Source organism: Sphaerodactylus townsendi, linkage group LG01, assembly GCF_021028975.2.
Source record: "Sphaerodactylus townsendi isolate TG3544 linkage group LG01, MPM_Stown_v2.3, whole genome shotgun sequence".
Taxonomy (NCBI): Eukaryota; Metazoa; Chordata; class Lepidosauria; order Squamata; family Sphaerodactylidae; genus Sphaerodactylus; species Sphaerodactylus townsendi.
The window spans coordinates 31,943,749-31,968,493 of record NC_059425.1 but is presented as its reverse complement, the minus strand read 5'-3'; the positions used below and the strand labels follow the sequence as shown (position 1 = coordinate 31,968,493).

General features: G+C 41.8%; 1 protein-coding gene across 8 annotated transcripts in view; it reads right to left on the bottom strand.

Moving 5' to 3' along the window:
- The window catches only part of NCOA1 (nuclear receptor coactivator 1), a 353,900-nt gene that overhangs the window by 231,345 nt on the left and 97,810 nt on the right, over positions 1–24,745 (bottom strand). For 7 of the 8 annotated variants that reach the window (XM_048516939.1, XM_048516949.1, XM_048516888.1 and 4 more), the window contains exon 2: positions 8,475–8,663. The exons of the other annotated variant lie outside the window; for it this stretch is intronic. The gene's annotated coding sequence lies outside the window, so the exon portion shown is untranslated. The remainder of the gene's footprint in view (positions 1–8,474; positions 8,664–24,745) is intronic. 8 annotated transcript variants of the gene reach the window in all.

The window sequence follows — 24,745 nt, the reverse complement described above, 5'->3', positions numbered from 1 at the left end:
GTAGGGTGCTTGAAGTTTCCCCAAAAGTAGAACCAAACTCTTTCTCTTCTCATAAAGAATATTTCTCACTCTGAGGTGATATTTTGATGTGAACGACAAAAAGCAAGAAAACATTTCTCCTTAATGTTAAAATTCATTTATAACTCCTTAAAATACATTTCAGTCTGCATTAGCATGCAAAATAATCAAAGCAGGCTCTAGTATATAAATGCATTTTTCATTTTCTAAAGTAACTACTCTATTATGTTAAAGTGGGCAGGAAAAAAATTACAATTATCTGCCAATGATTCACAAGGAATCTAAGCTATTAGACCCCTTCGTCAGAAAAGTCTGGAGAGCATGTAATTTCTTTTACCAGGTAAGTACTGCTTGCCTCTTAACTTTTTAGATGTAGTATTTGCTTACTACTGCCATTCGAAAGTATTATAATCATCATCATCATCATCATCATCATCATCATCATCATCATTATTTTGTTTATTATTGAATTTCAGAAGCTAGACAGAGGCATGCATATATTTAAGCTGCATATAAGCATTTTAAAAATTAAAATCTGGTCCGCCATTTATTAATGTAGCTTCTTAAATCTGCTTACTAAACGTTGCTAACTTGGATTCTTCTCAGTCTGAATAGACTCCCTTACCTACTTTGAGATTCCATTCCAAATATGGAAACATGAAAGGGAAACATAAAAGGGAAAAGAATTCTCTAAAATTAAACCCGTTAAATGAGAAAAGTAAAAGTGAACATACACCGACAAAGAACTAGCCTTATAGCCAAGTTGGTCCACCAGGCTCTATATCAAGTCAAAACTGGAGATACTTTTTGCCTGTTGAACTACAAAGTTCTACAATATCTAATGTCATCTCCAAAGTTGGTTTTCTCTATGTGCAAGAATTATTTGAATTACATTCAGACTTCATTTTAAATGAGTTTTTTTTTTAAAAAAACTCTTGATTAAAATGTTATTTTGCTATTTGAAAAAAATTATTGATCTGTGTCCTGCGTAACACTTTACTAATATGTCTGAAAAGTCGTAGAACATCTGCTGGTGGCTTTGATCACAAGGGCAGAGTTCTACCTTCTAATGTTGCTGGCGTTGGGTGGGTGTGGTGGGGAAGCAAGTACTACCGTATAAAGCTCAGTGAATTCTGCATGTGCTAAAGCCCTGAAGTTTCCCCGTACCAACCGCCCCGCCCCCCAGCATCCGCCTGTCTTGCTCATCAGTTTTTGTACCATTTGCAAATCCCCCAAAGTATCCCCAAAAAGTGAAGCAGATGCAAAACAAGTCTTCTGGTTACAAACTGTACTGCAACTCTAGAAAACAAAGCAGCACGCAGTTAAATGCAGACAGGACTAGACTCCAGAGGCCGTAAAGACCCAAAGAGAACTGAAATAGGCAGCTCCTCCACGCAGAGAGAAATTTCCCAGGCTTGTTTTCAAACCAGAGAAAGCAACCCTTGGGAAAATCTGCATAAAAACCCCTGTAGCCATTCAGATAATTAAAATCATGTCCTGTATATTATGGCTACCGAGAAACAGCTGGACAACAACTTCTCTAAAACTGTGGATTATAAACAATCTGTCGGCAGTCAGTCTTTCCCAGGTTTCAAAGGGAGGGAAAGATAAACCATTAAAGATTTTTATGAGCAAAGCAACACACCGATGACACCTATTTGTCATATCCTTTTTTTTTTAGTAGTGAACAAGCTAAGCCAGTTTTCAGTCATGGCATAAGAAGGGTAGAGGCTATGAGAAACTCCACACCTCACTGTTCATGGATTTTCGGCACCATCCTATATTCCTTTGAGCATTTTGCAAAGGTAGATTTAACCCTACATTCTTAAGCAGGTTAGGCCCATTGCAAAAGAGATTGCTATCAGCCACATTTTTTTAAAGCACGTGGTTGCTTGGCCCTGAACCTTGTGAATAAGATGTCACACAAAAACAGCTAGATTTGAGTCCAGTTGCACCTTAGAGATTAACAAGAGTTGGGCAAGGGGGTGGGGTGGGGGGTATAAGCTTTCCAGAATTAAAGCCCTTGAAAGCTTATAGTCAAAAATCATGTTGGTCTCTAAAGTACTACTGGGCTCAAATCTAGCTGTTCTACTGCAGACCAACATGGATCCCCTCTAAAAACTATTAAAAAACTGAAATCCTTATGAAGCCTGGAGAAAATGTAACATTCTGAAGTTGTTTTAGAAGCACGTTCTCTACACATGCAAAGGAGTGTTCATTTTTCTTCCTTCTTACTTGCTTGCGAGAACATAACCAACTGCACCTGATGTATTTACTTATCCATATTAACAGCTGTTGTACCAAACCATGACCATACAGTCTGGAAAACCCACAACGGCCAAACACCTTATTTCTTCCCTACAAACTGGGCTTTTGTAACTGGGACTGGCGGAAAATGATGCCCGGAGACATCAGTTCTCCAGGTGCCCCACCCCTGCTATGCCTGAGGTGGGGCCCAACCCTGTCCCCTCCAGGCTGCTAGCTCGGAGCCGCGTGGCTTGGAGGAGCTGGCAGCCGGGAGGGGGGCAAGGCTTGGGGGGTCCTCTGGCTTTCTTGGCCCCACCCATGTCAATGAAGACAACAAGGCAGCAGGGCGATTTTGCGCCCCCATGTGACCAGATCAGTGGCGCCTGGGGTCAGAGAGTACCCCCTGTCCCTAGGCAAATACGCCACTGCTGGGACTGGACAGAGTTTTAGAACCTCAGTTGGGGAATAGGGAACAGACTCCTGTATGTCCAGGTATTTGCATTTAGATGTCACAGTAGACGTCCAAAACCAGAATGCTCTCACTCCATGTGTGAGGGAAGACAAGAGGGGGCATGCAACAAGCTGTGTTCATACACCTCACGGGCAATCATTTCTTAAGACAACTGAACAGACCATTTCATTTCTCCATTTCCTACAGAATAGGGTACATAACAGGCATTCTTGTTTCATTTTTTCTTTATATAAGAAACTAATTCCACTGTAATCCTACCAAAGTAATAGACTGTCTTCCAAATATTAACCTGTTTCAACTTGACCAGATCTCAAAAACAGCTAGATATCTAAATTGAAAGTATCAATAAAAGCTCTCTCCTTACCCTAAGGCCAACATTTCCACTTCGTGTATTTTCTTGATAAGATTAACATTGTCTACAAGATAGAAGGGAAAGCTTCACAATGGCACCCTAAATTACAATGGACACTGCAACGTAAGTTTAAATGGACCAATATCCTACTTCATCAGAGGCATTCTAGTTTGCAATAGATCTGGTGAAACAGTATGCTCCCTTCAAGTAATTAGTTCTTAGATATGCAGTGCTTTTCATCTGCTTGCAGTTGTAATTTAGTCACAGCTAGAATGAAGAATAAGTAATTCATATGAGTAAGTTAACAAGGAAGAAGGAGAAGGAGTAGGAAGAAGAGGAGTTTGGAATAGTGCCCTATTTTTCTCAACAGTAAAGAGTCTCAATGCAGCTTGCAAACTCCTTCCCTTTCTCTCCCCACAACAGACACCATGTAAGGTAGATGAAGAGAGTTCTGAGAGAACTGTGACTCCAGATTAGAGTCCACCTGCTCTTAACCAGTACGCCCCATTGGCTCTCGACAGTAAAATAAAGCTTTCCTATGGTCTGGTCAAATTTGGACTTGAGAGAAAATATACCTATACACTAGTTGTGCAAATGTTTTAAATATTATTGCTCACTGTCATCATCTTGTAAATGTAAAGTTTCAAAAGAAACTCGTCTCTGACACTTTGGATAGTGGAATTTGAGAGTGTAAAAACACAGGAGAACCTTTATTATAGTCACAAGCCAGCAAACCCATTAGCAACAGAAACTCTCACATTGCACGTTAAAATAGAAAGTATTTGAAGAACTCAGAACCCATCACCCAATCTAATTTCTTGCAGTCAGTTGTCATTCTTTGGAGACTGAAGGGTTTATTAATGTTCTGGGTTTCTCTGTCAGATTATTCAAACCCCTCAGGAGCTGTTTCTCCACCCAACCTTAAAACTCTCACAGTATTTACTGAGAGCTAAGCTGAGCAGTCACCACTGGTTCTTGTAAATGTGACATGAATGTTCAAAGGAAAGGAGAGGCTAGTCTCAATGCTAACCAAATTATTCTCACCACTGAGCTATAGACTGTTCTGAGAAGAAAGTGTCTTGTTAGCTACCGTACAACACAACTCAATGTTGTCTAAACAAAACCTTTGAGCAATTTATTCTGTTCTCATATCATAGGTGCACAATGTGACAAGCCTTTTACTTGCATGCTCACTCCAATCTGTAACATCCAACATAACCACTAAATGGGAGTGTGCTATGGCACCAGTATCACCACACATGAAGCACTTAGAAGAGGAGGGATGGCGGAAGAGAACTGATGTTTTGTTTGGGTGATCCAGCTCACTTTTCTCTTGAACTCTGCCCCCTCCTCTGGCTGCCTTTGCGCATAGACTCCAGGGCAGGACAGTTACACAGGGAAAGCTGTGTTAACCCAGCCATGATCAGTAGTTCCAAAGCAGCTCTGAATAAGTTTATACAGCATTGAATATTATGATACACTGCTGTTCCTCTCTTGGGTCAATGGAACGTGTCAAGGATCAAATCTGGCTTTAATTCTAGCACTGTTTTAAAATTTATAGACAGTATTGTTTCTGAATTGTGCAGTTTCACAATTTAAAAAAAAGGCCAAAGGAACACTCTTGACACTTGCCTGCAAAGCGACCGGTTCCTCTAAAACAGGTGCAATTTAACATAACTCAGATCCAGATTAAACCCACATTCTTCCCCACATTTCCCTGAGAGCAACGATGATACCTGGATTAAGGAGAGAACCATTCATAAGAGCACAGATCCTGCAGACTGGCTATGTTCCAGTGTAACCTTACTTGTTGCAAACTCAGAAAAGAGGAAACCGTGTGAACTAGAGCACCTCTACTCCCAGATTTGGTTGCAGTACTTCGCCTGCATCCAGCAAGTTTCTTTTCAAGCAGCTACTCCCTGATTTCTTCAAAATGGATTCCCAAAACAACATGTCTTGTATCTGTTCCCTGAATTCCTGCAGAGCTACTGATCTTGGTCAGCTCCTTGCTCTTGACCCAGATATGATCCTGCCAAGCACCCTGCCTCATACCTGACCTTTCCTTTTGTCTACTTGTTCCCTAACCTGCTACTGACAAAACTACAACACAGCTTGTGATAGTCAGTGGTTTCAGTAATGCTAATATATGACAGTTTGAAGTCATAATTTTGATATGGTGTGGCATTTGATTAAACGCTCTGGTGGTTATCCTATTTTGTTTCATTTCTGCATTTGGCAGCCTTTGCCAAGAAAGCTATTCACCTCGGTTCCACTGCAACTGTGTGTGTGAGAGACAGAGAAAACAAACACACACAGAAAGGAATGTTGTAGCAAACCAAGAAAAAATTTTTAAAAAGCAAAAAAAAAGCCTATTCATTTATAAACTTTTAAAAGAAAAGTGAGTGGACAGTCTTTTATCAGTGAAAAAGTATATATGTGCACTATATATTTCTAAGCTACCCTTTCTCTTGCCCTTCCCACTGTAGAATTCTATGCACCACAAAGCTGTGTGTCCATAGATCAGTGGACCCCAAGGAATATACCATTGGGGGGGGGGGGCAGGGATTGGAATGCTGGGGGAAAATCATCTTCCACCTCTTCTGGTGAGTGAAGCAGGAGCATAGGACACACGCTTTTGCCAGTCCACATTTACTGGCTGTCATAAGGCTGGCAATGCAAAACATAGCAATAACATTTTTGATGGAATCTTCACACTTGCTAAAGTTCGGTCCACCAACACAATCCACTATCTGTAGACTTACCCCTTGTCACTGAAAAATGAAGAATTGAATTTTTCAAGTATTTGAGTTAAAGCATTTCAGAACTTGGGAACTGGAGTAGGTAGGCATGGAGGACCCCTTCAAAGGGCAAATCAATACAATCATGGTGGAATGAGAGGGCAGAAAGCCAAGTCAGATTATAACAGTGGAATAGCAGCAACAAGTACTGCCGGACTTTCTTCAGAGCTAATCAACATAACATACAAATTATGTGAACAGAGCTGATTTGTTTCAGTTCTTTTATCCTACAAATTAATAAGCAGGAAGTCACTTTATAAATAGTACAAAGCCATTAACTACAGCAGCAATCAACAAAAATATGAATAAGACCAAGAAGCCCAATATGTTTCCAACTGAGGAATGGAACATGATATATTCATTAATTCCAAAGTAAATCCTGAACTAAGAAGTTGCTCTCTGGAGTATGTCATTGGGGGGAAAAACTGAACATACACTTTGGCCATGTCTACTTAATCCCTTTCCATCTACCTCAGTGCTACTGTAAAATTAAGCTGCCACCTGGTTTTACCTGCCCTAGAGCAGAGGTGTCAAACCTATTACCTAGGAAAGGGGGATATTTTGAGGTTCCACAATACACTCCATGGGATTCTACCACATTTGACACACTGAGCCCACAAGAGGAAGGACAGAATATGAATATAATAAAACAAAACAAAATAAAGATGCAGAACCATCTTTACGTCTAGGGAACAAATGCCTTAATAGTCAAAGGAATTCACTCATGTCTGCCATATATGCCATAGCAACATACTAGGGATTGTTTTGTTATACTATTTGTTCTGTGACAGAGAAAATTCTAATCGCTCTCCCCAAAAATTAGTAATTAAATGATGTAGACATATAGTTTGTGTGCTCTGAGAAAATCTACTAGAGACAAAATACAGCCATCTGTCCCATTTGAGCTCGACACCCCTATACACAAAATGAAACAGTTTAACAGTAGTTGGTCTCCAATTTAAAAAAAAGCTGTGGTTCTGAAGATCTGGAAGATAAGTAAGGAGAGCTAACAAAAGTCAGAAAAGGCCACCCGCTGAGAGTCTTCTCTGCAAAGGAAGATTCTCAATCTGACAGTAAAGTAAAAGTAAAATAAGTTCACCCATTAATTTTCATTTTATTTATTTAATCCGAATTTGTATCCCACCCTATCACCGTAGGAGTCAGGTGCAGGTTTTTCATTAGTAACATACAGATTCTGGAACTGATAATCCTAAGCTCAGCCTTTCCAAAAATCAGATCATGAAAGAAGGCATTAAATAAGAGCTCCACTCAAGTTGCTCAGTAATCTATCAACCCTTATTGACATATCCAATTCTCAAAAAAACATCACTAGCAATTTGCAAGTAGTACTTTTGGGAGAGTGGGGAGAACGTGTGGAGACAGTGACCTGTAAGAAAAATACATCCACAACCACATGGCAGTCCAAAACACCCAGGGCTGCCAGGCTCCACCTCTGACCTGTGGATCCCCCAGAATTACTACAGAAATCAGTTCCTTTGAAGAACATAATTCGTTTGAAGGGTAGATTCTATGGCATTGTACCCCACGGAGGACCCTGCAGAGGAGTAGGGGACAAAATGGTGCTCGGGCCAAAATGGCACCTGGCCCGCCCCCCTCGTGGCGCCCTGCCCCCGCGACCTCCACAACCTTCACCCCCCATTTACCTCAGTTACTCTCCTGCCCCTTAACTCCTCTCTCCTGCAGCCTGGTGGGAACTACACTTCCCAGGAGCAAGATCTCCTGGGAAGTATAGTTCCCACCAGGCTGCAGGAGAGGGGAAGAGAGTGGAACTAAGGGACAGGAGGGAGGAACTAAGGTAAGCGGGAACGCAGGGCTGGGGGGTCAAGGGAGGAAGGGGCGATTTTCTGCACCCACCGGAGCATGCCCGGTGCACAGCGAACCCCCTTATAGCTCCACCACTGGGACCCTGTCCTCCCCAGGATCTAGCCACAAATCTCCAGGAATATCCCAATTGGCAACCCTATTCCCCAATCCCCTGCTGATGACCAGAGGAGACCTGGCAATCCTAGAAGCACCTGAGCAGAGAGGTAGTGCCCCTATACTATCTCAACCTTGTAAAAAATGGGCAACAATTGAAGGATTTGCAGCACTTGATGTCAGTATGGAAAGGAAAAGATAGATGGTCAAATCCCCTGCTATGAAATACTCACTTTCTTCCATGGTTATTTTCTGGCTGTTCTTAACAAAAGCTTTAACTGCTGTGATCAAGCAAGTCACCTTGGTCTGCCCAAACCTGACTCCAGGCTACAATTTTTACTGTAGCTGCAGCAAGGAACCCACCCTGCTCTTTTGATACCCAAATACAGCCATACCTTTTGAAGACAGGCTTTTAAACAGCAAAATGCAGCACAGCCCGGTTCTGAGATTAACACACAGAGGGAAAAAAAACACACCCGCCAAGTGCAGAACACAGAAGAGAGAGTTTTCCTGCTTAGGGCAGTTGCAGCTATTAGTTCCACATGAAGAGCTGCACAAGGCATCTCTGACAGGTTGAAGCAATGCTTACAGTCAAAGAGGTGGAAACAGGAGAAGGGCAGGGGGTATAACCTAAAAGAAAAGAACTTACCTCTACCTTTCCAGAGGTGAAAGATAATTCATGAGGAAACAAGAGAAAATCTTCAGATTCTTCAGTAAATCAAATAAGCAGAGCGGAGGAATCCTAGAAATTCGGCAAGCATGCACATCAGTCTTTAGTGGGCACCCGTCAGATTAATTTCCCCGGTGGGGGTGGGGAGCCAGCATCAGTTGCTGAGTTCTGGAAAGGAAAAAAGCAAGTCTCCCAATTAGCTCGGTGACCTAGGATTCAAACTCCAGCTTAAGCATCACTTCTGTTGATCAGATGACAGACAAAACCGTGATGCTGCTTGTGCATCAAAAGTGCAGCTTCCGTGCTTCCAATTCCTGCCGTGTATGCTATACTGGCCCCTGCCTTAGAGACCGACACAGCATACGGATCTCTTCTTATGATGCCAGAGAGAGACTCCACAATTACAGCAAGAGATGTAGGATCCAGTCCTGTGTCTTCTACACAATCAGCAATTCAGGTTACACAGAAGGATGTCATATTATTTATTTTTTTTTGGGGGGGGGGGATGCCACAAGCACCTGTCTTCCCTCCAATTTCTCCTGCACTTCTCTGTGCCTGTCATGATCTACCCAGTTCTGGTTCGATCCTGCCACGTCTCCAGAGTAGGACATGGGATCCTCTTTCCCTCCTACCTCCTGTCTGCTTTTGCTTTAGTTTTGTTTCCCAGGCAAAGTCTAATATGCTTGTTAGACACCTGCTAGCTGTTGCCCTCCACAGCAGTGGAGAGTGTGGGTTGTTCTGACCAGTGAAGGCTGTGCTGTCTCTGGACTGTGGGACTGGTGGAGACCCAACTTCCCTTGGAAAATGGTGTTCGGGGGTGGTTGTTGTATGTTGTGGTGGGGCATGATGTGGTGTATAACGGAAGGTGTTCTGGTGCTTAAATTTGTAGCACTAGAAGCCTAAATGCTTTTCATAATAAAGAAATCATCTGGCTACAGAGTCTTGTTATTGAGCAGTCCAGGGATCTGACAGCACTTTCCAACCCTGACCAGAAGCTACTAAAGCTGCATTCAGAGAAGTTTACCTTTGGAGAAATTCTTGGGAAACAACTGGATGTGCTGCATAAATAGATAACAATTACTGATAATGTGATGCCAAGCGTAGAACGTAGTACTGCATATTGAATTAAACTGCTTGAAAATCTACGTCTTCATTTATACAAATAGGAATGTTTCTAGCCCCTTGGGCAATACAGATAAGCTTAGTTTGTGAGCAACGCCTACAGATGTCTTAGAAGCCAGAAGGATGGATGAATGGAATTTTCAGGGAGATTTCAGTGGCCTTTTTTAGATTCCCTGACTATAGTTGATTTCACATTGCTGCACAGAATCAGTCTATGAGAATCAGTGTGAACGGTGCCAGATAGTTTAAAAATGCAACCTTATTACTTCACTTGCATTTGTAGAGACAGAACCAAGAAAAGTATGCTTTTTGGGCTTCATCCATCAACAGTTTGAGACCAATACATTCAGAGGAAATAAACTTTTACAAATTAGAAACTAAAATTAGAGATTAACTAGTACCAGATGACCTATTGCTGCCCACCACTGTTCTCCCCACTCAGAAGTAAATTTTAAGCATGCCGAACAGTAGTTGATTAAACCTCCTATTTAAGACTCTCTCCCAAAGTCCCCTTTAAATCTTTTGCCCATTTTTCCTGAACAAAAGTCTGTGGCTGAGCTACTTTTTTGTAGCCTTAAAACTCTTCTCATGGAACTTCAGATCTAAATAGCTAGATACATTCTTCACAGCTAATACTTGAATGACAGTGAAGAAAGCCTATTATAAAAATCAGTTCATCATCACAAATAACCATTGTTTACTAAAAGCATTTGAGGTTCCCTCTCTAGATTTCTAGAAACTGAATGGTTGATAACTATATGTGATTACAAAAAGGATTTGCAAGACCCAAGACAACATTCAAGCCACAAAACAGCCTTAACAACAACAGTTCTCATATATCTGGGTTTTTCCCCCAACTCCCCTTATATAAATGTGCATATTCACTTGACACTTTCTGTTTCATAAGGAAGCAAGGAATTTTCTTAGAAATCACCAAGAGTCACAAAGCTTTGCTCAGTTATTATTCTTCAGAAAATTTCAATCCCATCTTTCTACTAAAATAGTAATTAAGATCATTTACAGCAAAATATAAGTATAAGTACTTAAATAATTAAGTATAAATACAAAATAAAAAATTAAGAGCAAACATGGACAAAGTCCATCAAAAACAGCAGAACACTAATAAAAGCAATACAATGAGCAACATAGAATCAGCTGCACAAGTAACTTTGAGTGTTCCACACATGCTGAATAATATACTTTCAATCAACTTTCAATGCACTTTAATGATCATTTGCAGATGGTTTTTGCCATTTTACACAGTAAAATCCAGCTACGAAGTGTATTAAAAGTGGATTGAAAGTGCATTACTCAGAATGTGTGAAAGCACCCATTGTCCTACGCAATAAATTGTTTTTTTTTACAAATCTCTGGAAGGCCAAAGACAGGATAGGACAGCGCTGTCCAACTCTGGTGCCCCAGATGTTCATGGACTACAATTCCAATCAGTCCCTGCCAGCATGGCCAAGTTGGGCACCCCTGGGATAGGACATCTGGGGCAAGAGTTCTGAAGTGTGAGGTCCACAGCCAAAAGTGCCTTGGCTCACATATTCAATCTCACACACATTCCACCAAAAGTTAGATGAGAATACAAATAAAGAATCGAGGTGGGGCACAGAAGTCAATGGATGCTACGACGATGGATCTTTCCCATACTCCCCTTCTGCCTGTAATCTTTTTTTTTAAAGTGTTGTGCATATAAATAAATGTGGGGTAATTCTAGTTATCACAACAAAAAGCCAAACTCTATCCCTCACCTAAATAAGCTTTGTTCTTCTACTAAGAATCACCAAGAGGCACTCAGAATAAATGACTGATGAACACCCTCGGCATCACCATGAAACTTCTTGATATCATGGCACCCTTGGCACCTGGGATATTTTTTTCCAGCCCTGGCCTATGGAAAAGTTTGACTAGTGAGGAAAAAGGGTCTAGCCTGCAAAAATGAAACTGCTAATCTTCAAACTGCAACAGGACTTATGTTTATAAATTAAATATGGCAGCACTTCTTATTTTACTCGGCATAGGTACAAATTATTAAGCAATTGCCTAGATACAGATGGCCTGCACGAATGTCTTCTCTGGAATAGCTTTGGGTTAGATACAACCTGTTCTGGTGGTAATAAAAGAGGAAGGAGTCCAACTTTTGATCATCATAAAAGCTACCTTGGGGACCTCAGGACATGCATGGCCAACAGTAAATGTGGGACAAAGGCTGACTCAGTGAAAAAACTGGCCATACCTAACCCAATGCATTTTATGTTATAGCAGTAAAAAACGTTTACGTTTTCAGAAAGCATTACATATACTTCAGTTTCCCCCAAAATTTCTGTATCTACATAAAAAGAAAGTGTTTTCCCCACATCTTCCACATTCTACATCTCTAATGGAGAAATGCATTACCTAATCATAAAAAAATGAATTACCTAATCATAAAAACATCCTACCTAGAAAAACAAGCCCTTGCAAAGCCATTCTGCTTTTTAACAAGCTAGAAAACTCCTCTCTCCTGTTGGATAAAAAGTTTTGCTGGTCAAAAACTTACTCTCACGCACCAAACAAATTGGTCAGGATGTCATTATTCCTACTGTTGTGCACCATACTGCTTTACAGAACAAGAAGGAACAAAACAGCGGTGCAGAGAACTGCCACAAAATACTCATCCAACCTGTTCTGAAGGCTCCTTCCTTAATGTCTTGTTTTACTTCTCAGCGAACCCATCTGAAGGTTGCTATTATATCCTGCTGGAGTTCCCTTTCTGACAAGGCAACAGCTGAAGAATGAGGCACCCAAGGGGGACTGTGAGAGCTACAACATCCAAAGTCAATCTGATCACCACCTCCCTTTTGAGAAATTCTCATTTTTGAAATTAGATATAACTGGGATAAACAGAAATATTTCCATGTATTGTCAAAGGCTTTCACGGCCAGATTCCATGTATTGGAATACATTTCACGGCCAGATTCCATGTATTGGAATACATTGGAATACAATACATGTATTTCCATGTATTGTCAAAGGCTTTCACGGCCAGGTTTTGGTGGGTTTTCCGGGCTGTGTGGCCGTGGTCTGGTGGATCTTGTTCCTAACGTTTCACCTGCATCTGTGGCTGGCATCTTCAGAGGTGAATCACAGAGAGAAGTCTGTAATAAGGGAAGTCTGGACACAGTGTATAACAGACTTCTCTCTGTGATTCACCTCTGAAGATGCCAGCCACAGACGCAGGTGAAACATTAGGAACAAGATCTACCAAACCACAGCCACACAGCCCAGAAACCCACCAGAATCAAAAATATTTCCATTCTCAGAACGTTAATGTAAAAGCCCTGTGATCAGTGTTTATAAACAGTTCAATGGTCGCACGTTGGTTCAAATTCTGAGCATTCAGGTTTACATCAAGAATCACCTCATGTCTTCTCCATTCCCCTAACTCAGGGGTAGGGAACCTGCGGCTCTCCAGATGTTCAGGAACTACAATTCCCATCAGCCCCTGTCAGCATGGCCAATTGGCCATGCTGGCAGGGGCTGATGGGAATTGTAGTTCCTGAACATCTGGAGAGCCGCAGGTTCCCTACCCCTGCCCTAACTGTTTGAAGGCACAATAATTTGTTGTACCTAGAAGACCTGTATCGTTGCATGGGTAAATGTCAGGACAAACTTGAGGGTAATTGCATTCAGCTGGGTTTGTTTCCTTCCTATGTTGACTGCTTTCTCAGTTTCACTAGTAGAGCTTTGGGTCAAATAGGACAAATGTGTATGTTCTAATATGAGATTACTTTTTTAAAAAACTGGAATTTCCATCCACCATGATTCTGTGGACGATCTCTAATTAGCAAGTCTAATTTGTTGGACTTTCTAGAAGGGGAGACTGAGCCTGTGAGCAAAATCAAAAGCATTACCTAGCTAAAATCAAACCATGATAACTGTTTGTTAGTTAACAAGCTTTTTACAAATGCACACCACAAAGCTTAGTTCTGCCAGAACACATGTTTGCAGAACAGGAATTGGTTCAAACACAACAGAGGAATGGGAAACAAGTGCTATAGTGAGAATCTGATTCAGATTAGAAAACCCAGAGGCACAGACAGCAAAATCTCTGTTTTGGCCAAGCTTTCCCAATGTGCCATGAGGCAATTCTGCTTCAAATGTGCAATGCAGCAAATATTATGAAGCATGTGGTACTCGATAGTTGTGCCCGAGTGGCCTCAGGCAGTCTTCCTCAGGTATGTTTCGTTGACCAATCTCTCTCTCCCCACCATTGATGGCAACTTCCTGTATGCCAGGTAAACTGAATTCTATTGCGTTCTTATACTATGACTGATAGAAGCAATAACATCAAACGACTATAACCAATAGCATTAATGCAATAGTTGGAGGAAGAATATCTTAAACAGACGAGAGTCCGGAACTTTTCCCTACACCTATTCCATTCTATTTTATGAGGCAATCCCCTTGCCGCATTACAGAAAATCATGCTATAGAAATCTTCAGGGATGCAACTACTGTGTTGGGGCAGCACTGATTGTATAAGATCTCACTATTAAGCGAACCGCTAACAGGCTTTCAAGGGTTCACTTCACCAGGAATAGCAGTCAATCCCATGATTACCTTGCCACATATAGCAAAGAATCACTATCTCAGGGCTGAAAAAGAATAAGGGTGGGAGGAACGTTTCCTGCAGGGAACTTGGAAGCCTCCTCTCAAACTGGCTCCAGAGATCTTGCATTTTCCCAGCACTTATTTCAATAGTTATTTCTAGACCATCACTGCTGTGCAAAACCTGCGTACATGAGCACCCCAGCAAGGCAGCCCCTTCTTCCAGCAATCCCCCAAACTTTGTGAGCCTTTTCAATATTTTTCTAAATGGCTTTTGAAGGTTGGACACTGCCTCTCCACAGCACTGAAGAGCACATTCTTTCATTCCCATCCGTCAACAAACAAATACGAGCCACTGAATTATCTGCTTCTATTCCTCTCCAAGAAGCTTACAATATCATTCCTCTTCCTCCATTTTATCCTAACAATAACCTTATGAGGTAGGCTGAGAGGGAGAATCTGGTCCAAGGTCACCCAATGAAGTTCCAGAAAAGCAGAGAGGGGGGGGGGGGACCCTTCCCACTGGCCTTGGGGTTAAGATGAAGTGATGATCAGCAATTCAAGCCAGAAACCAGGTGCTCTTTGATTGGACTGGGGGCCAGTTTTGCTCTCCAAAAGCCTTCAAAATCCAAGTTGAACACACTCAAGACTTAACATAACCTGGAGGACCAACATTCTTCATGGAAATGCCAGGGGCTCAGCCCTGGCTCATGCAAGAGATTGCATTAATGCACACACTGGTACATTACTAACTTTTTCCAGAAAACAATATTCTCCAACACAACTTTCACTGCTTCCAGTTCATTTACAAGTCAGCCCACATTCTGCAAGGATGCAGCTAAAATATACCTTATTCTACAGTTCAGTTCAAGACATGCCTTCTCTAGCTTGGACATTTCACTTAACAGACTTTAGGATCCAGAAGGCAAGTATGCATCGGTTAACAGCCAATAAAATAGCAAGTGCTTCTCCACAGGTAGGTTGAGTGATCAAAGAATTGTAAGTTGAGAATAAGGGAAATTCTCAACACATCCATCTTCCAAAGTGTCATTCCCTGTAATCAACCCTTTGGGGATTTCTATAACTTTGTCAATTACATGCTCTTCTCCCCAAGCTGTAAACAGTGTGGATAGGTTGGTTTTTCTGCCACACAGCCTCCAAACAATAAATAAAGGCACTTTTAAAATGGTTGCTCTAAGCTAACATTACTGTTTTGAATACACTTTGAGCTTGAGATAAAATATTGTTTTTGGAGGACAGAGAGCAAACAGAGGTGTCAACCAAACTCAAGACAGTTCCACCTGAGGTGTTTTCTTTATTTCTCCAGAAGAACATCCTTTAATTTGTTCTTGGCACTAAAAGCAGAATTATGTATTTTAAGGAGTTTCAAAAGTAAAAATCTTTGCCTTTCAGCATACACGTTGAACCCATCTGCTATCCATTTCATGCATCAGATGGAGACTCTTGTCTACAAAGTATAAATTGCAGAACTCTGATTAAGGTTTATGATGCTGCATAACATGGGGGATATTTCATCTGCATCTATTACAGAATTCCATAAGCAGGGCTTTGTATGTGAATGCTACTGGTAATATCCAAAGCAACCATCCAGAGGATAGAACAGAAAGCACAATTCAAGTTTATTATAGAATAAATTCAAACTAGGTCATTACAGGCTGCCCACATGCACAAAAAACTCTCAATGCTTTAGGAAAGATAGTTATGAAGAGTAACCCAGTATAACTGTTGTGAAGCAGCATCATGTCTCTGTACAACTTGAGTGATTAAGTCTTATAAAAGTACGATCAAAGAGATCTTTTCAAAGAATCTTCTTTACTCTTTTCAAGATGGAAGAAGTTTGAATTTATATCCCACTTTTCTCAATCAGAAGTCTCAAAGCGGCTTACAAATTCCTTCCCTCCATCTCCCCACAACAGACACCTTGTGAGGCAGGTGGGGATGAGAGAGTTCTGAGAGAACTATGACTGGCCCAAGGTCACCAAGTGGGCTTCACGTGTAGGAATGGGGAAACAAACCTGGTTCACCAGATTACAGTCCTCCTCCGCTCATGTGGAAGAGTGGGGAATCAAACCTGGTCCACCGCTCTTAACCATTACCTCACACAGGCTAGCTAGAGCAATGATTTGATGTATTAGATTCATATACAGGAATGACAGGAAGCTTCCTCCTTTTAAAGTCAGAGGCTTGCAGGGTCCTTGACTTCAACATGGGTGACCTTCATACAGTCATGCAGTCAAAAAAGGAGGGGAATTGCACAGGAGCAGAGAATCTGCTTTTCATTCACCAGGTCCCAAGATCACTCCACTTCCTCTTGAGTGAAAAAAGATCAGGTAGGAGATGATGCGAAAGAACTGAGACCCTGCAGAGATGCTGCCAATCGCAATGTTGACACTGAAAGACCAAGGCAGCTTCATGCATTCACAGCCAATACATACTCATTCCCCTCAGCAAGTTCTGCAATAAGAGCTTTCTGAAGTAGCATGTGAAAGCAACTCAGGAGAAACGAAGAGTGAGTGACTTGGAGCTTCCATGAGATTAATACTACCCAGTTTTTTGTTCTTGTTTTTTTTTAATCGACCAAACCTAATAGCTTAGGCATTCTGAAGTCCCAGGGAGGTGAATACAAGATGTAAGTCATCCAAGGTCTCTCCTTTGAAGTGAACCTCATTATAAAGAGGCTCATCCATTTAGCAGCTTATTACTGAATATGGCAATCTTAAGGAGTTTGTGTAATCCTCTGAAAATGCACTCCCAGCGTACACTAAATTGCCAGCCGCACAGATGTGTCTGTTCATCTTTCCATTACATATTCCTGCTTTAAACATTTTTTTAAAATAAAAAGCCAGTTACACGAATTGTTCGGGAGCTAAAAGTTGGCAAGCCACTGAGCACAATCGCTAAGTTATCATCAAGGAAAACATACACACAAATGCTCCTACATATTCGCCTACTCCACAAAGGCAAAGCCAGAAATGTCCAACTTTTGCTTGGTTTGATGCAGTTCTCTGCACTCAGTGCTTCTAAATGGGTCACAGCAAGGGCTAACTTTGGTCTGCGTTGGAGAGCGTGATGAACAAAAGCCTCAGGAACAGCTGCCTCAGGAAAGAAGTTGTTGAAAACTTTTCTCTACCACAAAAGACACATTTCTCAACCCAAGGAGTCCCAGAATAGTGTACAAACTCCTTCCCTTCCTCTCCCCACAACAGACACTTTGACAGGTAGGTGAGGCTGAGAGAACTGTGACTAGCCCAAGATCACCCTACAGGCTTCATAAGGAAGAGTGGAGACCCCAACCCAGTTCACCAGATTAGAGTCCACCACTCATGTGAAGGAGTGAGGAATCAAACAAGGTTCTCCAGACTAGAGTCCACCGCTCTTAACCACTTACACCATGATGACTCTCTTGTTTGTGTCAAGGGGAAATTTCCATTTCTGAAAACTAAGAAAACTAAGAAAAATTACACCACATGTTTTCACACTACCCAAGTCATTCACCTCTGCACCCAGGGAGCTGTACATATACAAGAAATAATACATAACTGTAACACATAAACCTTTACCCTGCCACATTACTGAATGCCACATTACTGTTGGACCTTAGCCAGCCCTTGTGTATTTGGAGTGAAGGGAAAGGGCGTGCAAGTCGGAATTATGACACCAAACATTATGCAAGCTTTTGAATACTTCAGAACTCTAAGGGTGGATAATAAAAAAATGTTTCTCCATGGCCCCTTCTGCACTTGCAGAATAATGCACTTTTAATTCACTTTCACAGTTGTTTGCAAGTGGATTTTGCTACTCTGCACAGTGAAATCCAGCTGCAAAGTGCATTGAAAGTGGATTGAAAATGCATTATTCTGCATGTGTGAAAGGGGCCTTAGTTAAAAATTCTCTTCAAGTTTTAATCTGGGGCCAGCATACCTTCAGGACTTTCTGTCTCAATACATCCCCTAAAGAGCACTGAATTCTGCAAATGAAAGCCTACTGGTGATCCCTGGCCTGGAAGATGTCCAGCTAGCCTCAACCAGGGTCAGGGCTTTCTGGCCCCAACCTGATAGAATGCTTGGTCCAGAGAGACCATGGCCCTGCATGATTTGATGCAGTTCCACAGGGCCTGCAAGACAGAGCTATTCCACCAGGCATATGGTTGAGACAGCTACAGGTTTTCCATCAGTCTGGGCTTCCCCCCTGCCATCGCTCCCCACTGCCTATATTATATATATTATATATTATATATATATATATCGGTGCCCTCAGCTCTAGAATGATTTTAAACATATCTGTATTTATACTGATTTGAAATGGTTTTATAAGGATTTAAATTGGTTTTATGTGGTACTGAATGTATTGTGAGCCAACCTGAGCTCAATAGGGGAAAAGTGGCATACGAGACAAATAATCATAACAGTTCTGCAGGAAAAGAAATGCTAAGCATCCGACTCCATGCTAGGTGCTCTACTTGCCGCAAGTCTAATTTTATAGGCTAGCATTCAACCGTGATATGTCACACTCCACCACCTCATTCAGCTGCATATGTCGACCCAACCTCCTACTAAGGACCCTTCATAACCTTGATATAATCATCATGGACAAGTGCTGTGTTTCAAAAACAAAACTGTGAGTTTTATTTTGAACCCACAGTAATGGTGAAATTATCCTAATTTCTAAATAAATGCCTTTACTTTTATTTATTTTATTTATATTCCACCTTTCACCCCAATGGGGACCTATGGCAGCTTGCATCATTCTCCTCTCCTCCATTATAACCTTACAACACTCTTGTGAGGTAGGTCAGGCTGCCAGTATATGACTGGCCCATGGTTAGCCAGAAAGCCTCCATGACACAAGTGTGGATTCAAACGTGGATTTCCCACATCTGAGTCTCAGACTTCAACCACTACAACATGCTGACTCAATTAAAGAAACTGCCACTTTCCCAGAACATGGCCCGGGTATCATTGGAAACAGCACTTAGAAGAGCCGCAGATGGAATGCCAAAAAGCTCACAACTTCTTGTATCACAAAGGTTCCCTGGACCAGTTTATGGTGCATCTGGCAACCACAGTGTGATCTAATTAGAACAGGGGTAGGGAACCTGCGGCTCTCCAGATGTTCAGGAACTACAATTTCCATCAGCCCCTACCAGCATGGCCAATTGGCCATGCTGACAGAGGCTGATGGGAATTGTAGTTCCTGAACATCTGGAGAGCCGCAGGTTCCCTACCCCTGAATTAGAAGATGCTTCTTAAATGGCTCCTTTGTTCCACACTGAAGTCACAAAGCCCCTGCGTTAGACCAAACCAAACTGCTTCTCCATCCACCTTACTCGATATTAACCGAGGTTTCCAATGGGTGGCCTGAAACCTGTGGAAAAACAAGTTCTGATATGAGAAAAACAAATATTGTTTGAACCATGATTTTGGAATGTGATGTTATTGTTACCTCTGTTTTGTATTAAGCACTGAGGTTTTGTGATGGGAAAACAGGAAGGTTACAAAGTGTGACAGTGTGTTTTCAGTGGGTGAACCAAGTGTCTCTTGCTGAGGGGAGGTTAAAGGGTGACTAAGAAGGCTTCCAAGCAGGAGGGACACTTTGTGGGGGATTGTAAAACCCAGAATGCCACAACTAAACAGAACAATGTGTGACAAATATCAGCCGCTGACTGGATGAAATCTTCCTGAGTGAGTATATTTATTTTATTTTATTTATTTATTAATTCGGCTTTTATACCGCCCGAGGGATGGGGGGGGGAGGCAGCAGATCTTCAAGAAAAAGTAGAGGAGAGAGCTTCCAACCAAAGTCTTCTAAGAGCTGGCTGTAGGCAAGGAAGATTACCCACCAAAGATAAGCCAGGGGAAACAGTAAACATTGCCTAGGAAGGCGTTTGTGAAACTGTGGTTGAGCCTTTCTGGAGAGATGGGAAGAATGCCTCAGCAGGACATGAAGAAAGACCTCAAGGCAGTTTAAGTCAACCAGCATCGCAAGTAATCTGGCCGGTCTATCAAGACATCATTCTTCTTCTGTCAGTAAACATATGAAATACTGGCTGAGATGGAGACATAGGGAAATCTGGCTATTTATTTCAGCAGGGTGAGTTCCCACTTCAGTTCATCTTAATAACAAGTGCTTTACTGAGAACCAGAGATGTACATATATTTGATACCCAGTTTCTTTTTCAAATAAATATTTCCTTTCTTACCTATCTAAGACTCAAGTTCCTATTTCTGGGGGACTTGACTGATGACCTGGTGAGGGTTAGAAATTTTTAGGTCTTACAAGGTCATCACAGAACCCACAACTGGATGATGCTCTGATGTGGGTCACAACAATATCAACATTAACAATATCAACATTAACTCTTTTAAAGCAGCATATCATATGAACTGAGATGGGCTGTGGAGCTGGAAACTTCTATTTCCAGTGCAGCCATGCAATACATATCTTTGCAATTTTTTCATTCTACTCACCCTCTATGAATCTCAAGGCAGTGTACATGATACTTCCTTTCCTAAGTTATCCTCACAACCACTGGAGGAGGAGGAGGAGGAGGAGGAGGAGGAGGAGGAGGAAGAAGAAGAAGAAGAAGAAGAAGAAGAAGAAGAAGAAGAAGAAGAAGAAGAAGAAGAAGAAGAAGAAGAAGAAGAAGAAGAAGAAGATTTCAGAGCCCAACACTCAACAACAAAAGCGCTCCCAAGAGAGAAAAGTGGACTCAAGCATCATGTTAGATTTAGTCCTAAAAAACAGGTCTGTCACTGCAAGTTGTAGTTAAAAGGGCCCCCCGGTTTGAATTGCCTGAAGACAACCAAGCTGCAATAGCTCTAGCATTTCAGGCAGAAGTTTGAACCCAATCCTCTGGAATCAAAAAGCACACCTCATATTGAATGTTTCAACTTACACTGTATTTAATAGATGTGTCTTCATATGGGCTGTTATCATTTTACACTGTGCAATCCGATTTGATTGGTGTAGTGGTTAAGAGCAGGTACACTCTAATCTGGAGAACGGGGTTTGATTCCCCACTCCTCCACCTGAGTGGCAGAGGCTTATCTGGTGAACCAGATGTGCTTCTGTACTCCTACATTCCTGCTGGGTGACCTTGGGTTAGTCACAGTTCTTTCAAAACTCTCTCAGCCCCACCTACCTCACAAGGTGTTGGGAGAGGAAGGGAAAGGAGCTTGTAAGCCACCTTGAGTCTCCTTACAGGAGAGAAAGGTAGGGTATAAATCCAAACACCACTTCTTCTACTCTCTGATTAGGAAGCCAGTGTCCTTTTCCTGATCTTCACAGGTTTTAGACAATTCTAGTGATATTAAATTTACTTGAGAAACTTCTGAAAGCAATTGTGTACTTTTAAGACTAGTGGTTGACTAATGCTGACACAGTTGGTAAAGATATGAAAGACTTGCCAGATTGTGCTACATTCAGCTCTTTTTTTTTTCTTGTGCTTCTTGTAAGTTGCTACAACTTCATGGACACAAGCATGTGACAACTCAAAAAGAAGAAGTAAAAAAAGAATCCCCGGTTCATATAACTTGCACTCCATACTGTTCGTCAAGATTTGTTAAAGACCAAAAAACCCACAACCATCAGTTTGGGTTTTAATTATTTGTCTCTGGCCTTCCTGCCAGCTTATTTCACATTACCTCAGGACCCTGTTGGGGGTATAAATATTGGCCCTTGGGCCATTCATAGTGTGTGAGTGTGTTCCAGATCCCTGCATGCACCTCCACTTATGCTTGGGTTCTTTCCTCTGTTTCTGAAAATGCTGATCATTTTTCTTTTCAGTGCTGCTTTCCCCGGACATCAATCCTATCCAACTTCTTCCCTTTTCTCTTAATCAGTCCCTGTATACTTAGTGTGTGTACATTCATTTCTCAAAATATATTGTTTTACTATTTTTATTCTAATAAAACCAATTTTAATTGTGCAATTGCCTGCTCAATTGAGAGTTTTTCCCCAGGATTATCCTGGTGTACATAGGTTATTCGTCCCAGTTACTCCCTCTGGCTCCCTGTCTCAAGCCAATTGACCAACCTATGGTGTTCCAGATGTTCATGGAGTACAATTCCATGCTGGCAGGGGCTGATGGGAATTGTACTCCATGAACATCTGGAGCACCATAGGTTGGCCACCCCTGCACTAAAGTGGAGACTGCCTAGTTAGAGTAACATCTTACAGCCTTCATAATTGTTTTAAGTTGTTGTTTTTTTAATCATTTCAGGTTTTCCTTTATACCACTGCTAGAGCACAATGCCAAGGTCTTTGCTTATTTCGTGTCACTGCTGCTTCTGGAATCATCTGCTTTTAAGCAGTTCAGCAGAGATGATAAAGAGTAGAAGGATTTGAGTGGTTTTAAGAGGTACCTTAATGCTGTTTCCATGAGCTTAAAAAGGAAACATTCCAATAGAAACTGAACTTTAGCCTGCTACAACTTAGTAATAAAGAATTTGTGCAGTATTTTGCAAGTACTGTATAATCTTCTTTTATTATGTTTGCACTCACCATGACTGTATTATCCTGATAACTCAGAACCAGCCATGAAGACCAAGGCCAGACAATCTATGGCAGTTCTCTTCAAATGAATTTGCTACCCAATGCACCATAAAAGCCTTCGCATGTTTCAGCAATTTATTAAATTGAATTAGTCTGACACCTGCACAAAATACCCCAATGAATTATTAAAGCAACATTTTGAGATCTACAGGCTATAAAAACTACTCAGTGAAAATATGAAATCTATTCTGATTTATACATTCTACAGGTAGAGAAGATACAAAAAAAAATAGGTATGGGGAAGAGACAATATTAGCCCTTGTCTCTGCATACGGCATGCTGAAATTCAACCAACTAAGAATGTGAACAGCTGCATTTTGTATTACAAATATGGCAGCACAGCGCTCCAAAGAGGAATTTTTCCCTCTCTCTCCACAATTAAGAACTGACATTTTCTAACAGGAATCCCAACAGCCTGGAGCAGATGTCACTGTCATTCTCTTTGCCAAAAATCATAATTTTCGATGGGAAGTACTACCTATTTTTTAAAACAGCCCACAGAAGAATGAAAGCATTATTACTGCACTTTGCGAAGACTCTGAAGAATTATGCATATGATTCATTGTTGATGTTAACTCATTCGTGCATCGCACTTGCGTGAAAAAAAAATATGTTTATTAAAAGGATCTGAAATACAAGTTGAAAACCACTCAGCTCCAAAGAGAGATGCTACAGCTCGAGAAAGCGGAGTTTCTACAACCTATTGATGCAACCTTACTTCTGAAGATTTCACATCCTCCAGCAACAAAATACTGTTATCCCAGTGTGGTTTCTACTACTATTCACTTAATGTCCAATTATGTTAACATAAGGATGACCATGGTCTCCCAATTGCTACTGTCTTTTATACTTCCAAAGAAAAATTACCACTTTTTGCAGCTCTGGCCTTAAACTTTGTTTTGCACCATCTAATCGAATGGACAGCCCCATCCACAAGCCAGGCACCCAACCACCATCCCCAAAGAGGCTTACTGGCAGCGTGGGGAGGCTCACAGAGTGCAATAGCCTCCTCCACCACCAAGAAGACTCAATGGACCATAATAGACTTATGCCAGTCAAGAGAGTAGTGTTCAGGACCACACTGCAGAGCCGGGGTGGGTGGTGGGCGGGGAGGGTGGTGGTGGTGCACGCTGGCAGAACTGTGCTGCCGCTGGGTAAGTGTCCAGGGAGGGCAAATCTGCTGGCATGATGGCATGCCCCCCCAGAGCACATTTGCCCTTCCCGCCTTTGGATAGGGCTCTAAGTCTGCAACTCCCACTGAATATAGGCCAAAACATTCGTATTTTAGATGACAGGACACACAGCCCTGCAGAGGCGTTCCTCCCATTGGGCAAAGTGGGCAATTGCCCAGGGCGCCCCCTTGTGGGGGGCACAAAAACTGCAGGTTCGTTTGTGGGATTTTTGTATTTTCAGTGTTTTTCTGCAGAGAGTGCAGTTTTTAGGCTAGCAGCACCAAAATTTCAATATGCCACTGTGCGTAGCTACAAGAGGTGGGGGGGGGGGGGCGTGTTGCACCAGGCACACGCCTGGGACTTCAAATTCAGGTTTTGCCCAGGGCTCCAGTTTGCCTAGTTACGCCACTGCAGCCCTGGGCTGCATCTCTAGCCCCATGGCATAAACATTTACAACACATAATGGCATATGTTTGCATTTGAAGCCTTATCGAGAGAGATCCTAAGAGCACGGCAGGCCCATAGGATGCCAAACACTAGGCATGCCACACTCCTCCTCACAGTATAGAGCACCATGTTACCTTATTTTTTCTTTTTGTTCTATCAGTGAGTGGAGGCAAGGTTACATCACCATATACTGGCTGGCTGCTTTTATATGTGTAAAACCTAAGAGCACAATTGGTATGTTGCTCCATGATTAACGCTTGTCAGCTGTACTGCTATGAATTCCAGTGCAGTTCTTATGCACTCAGCTTCTTGGATTGGGTCTTTTTTATTCCTTCTGCC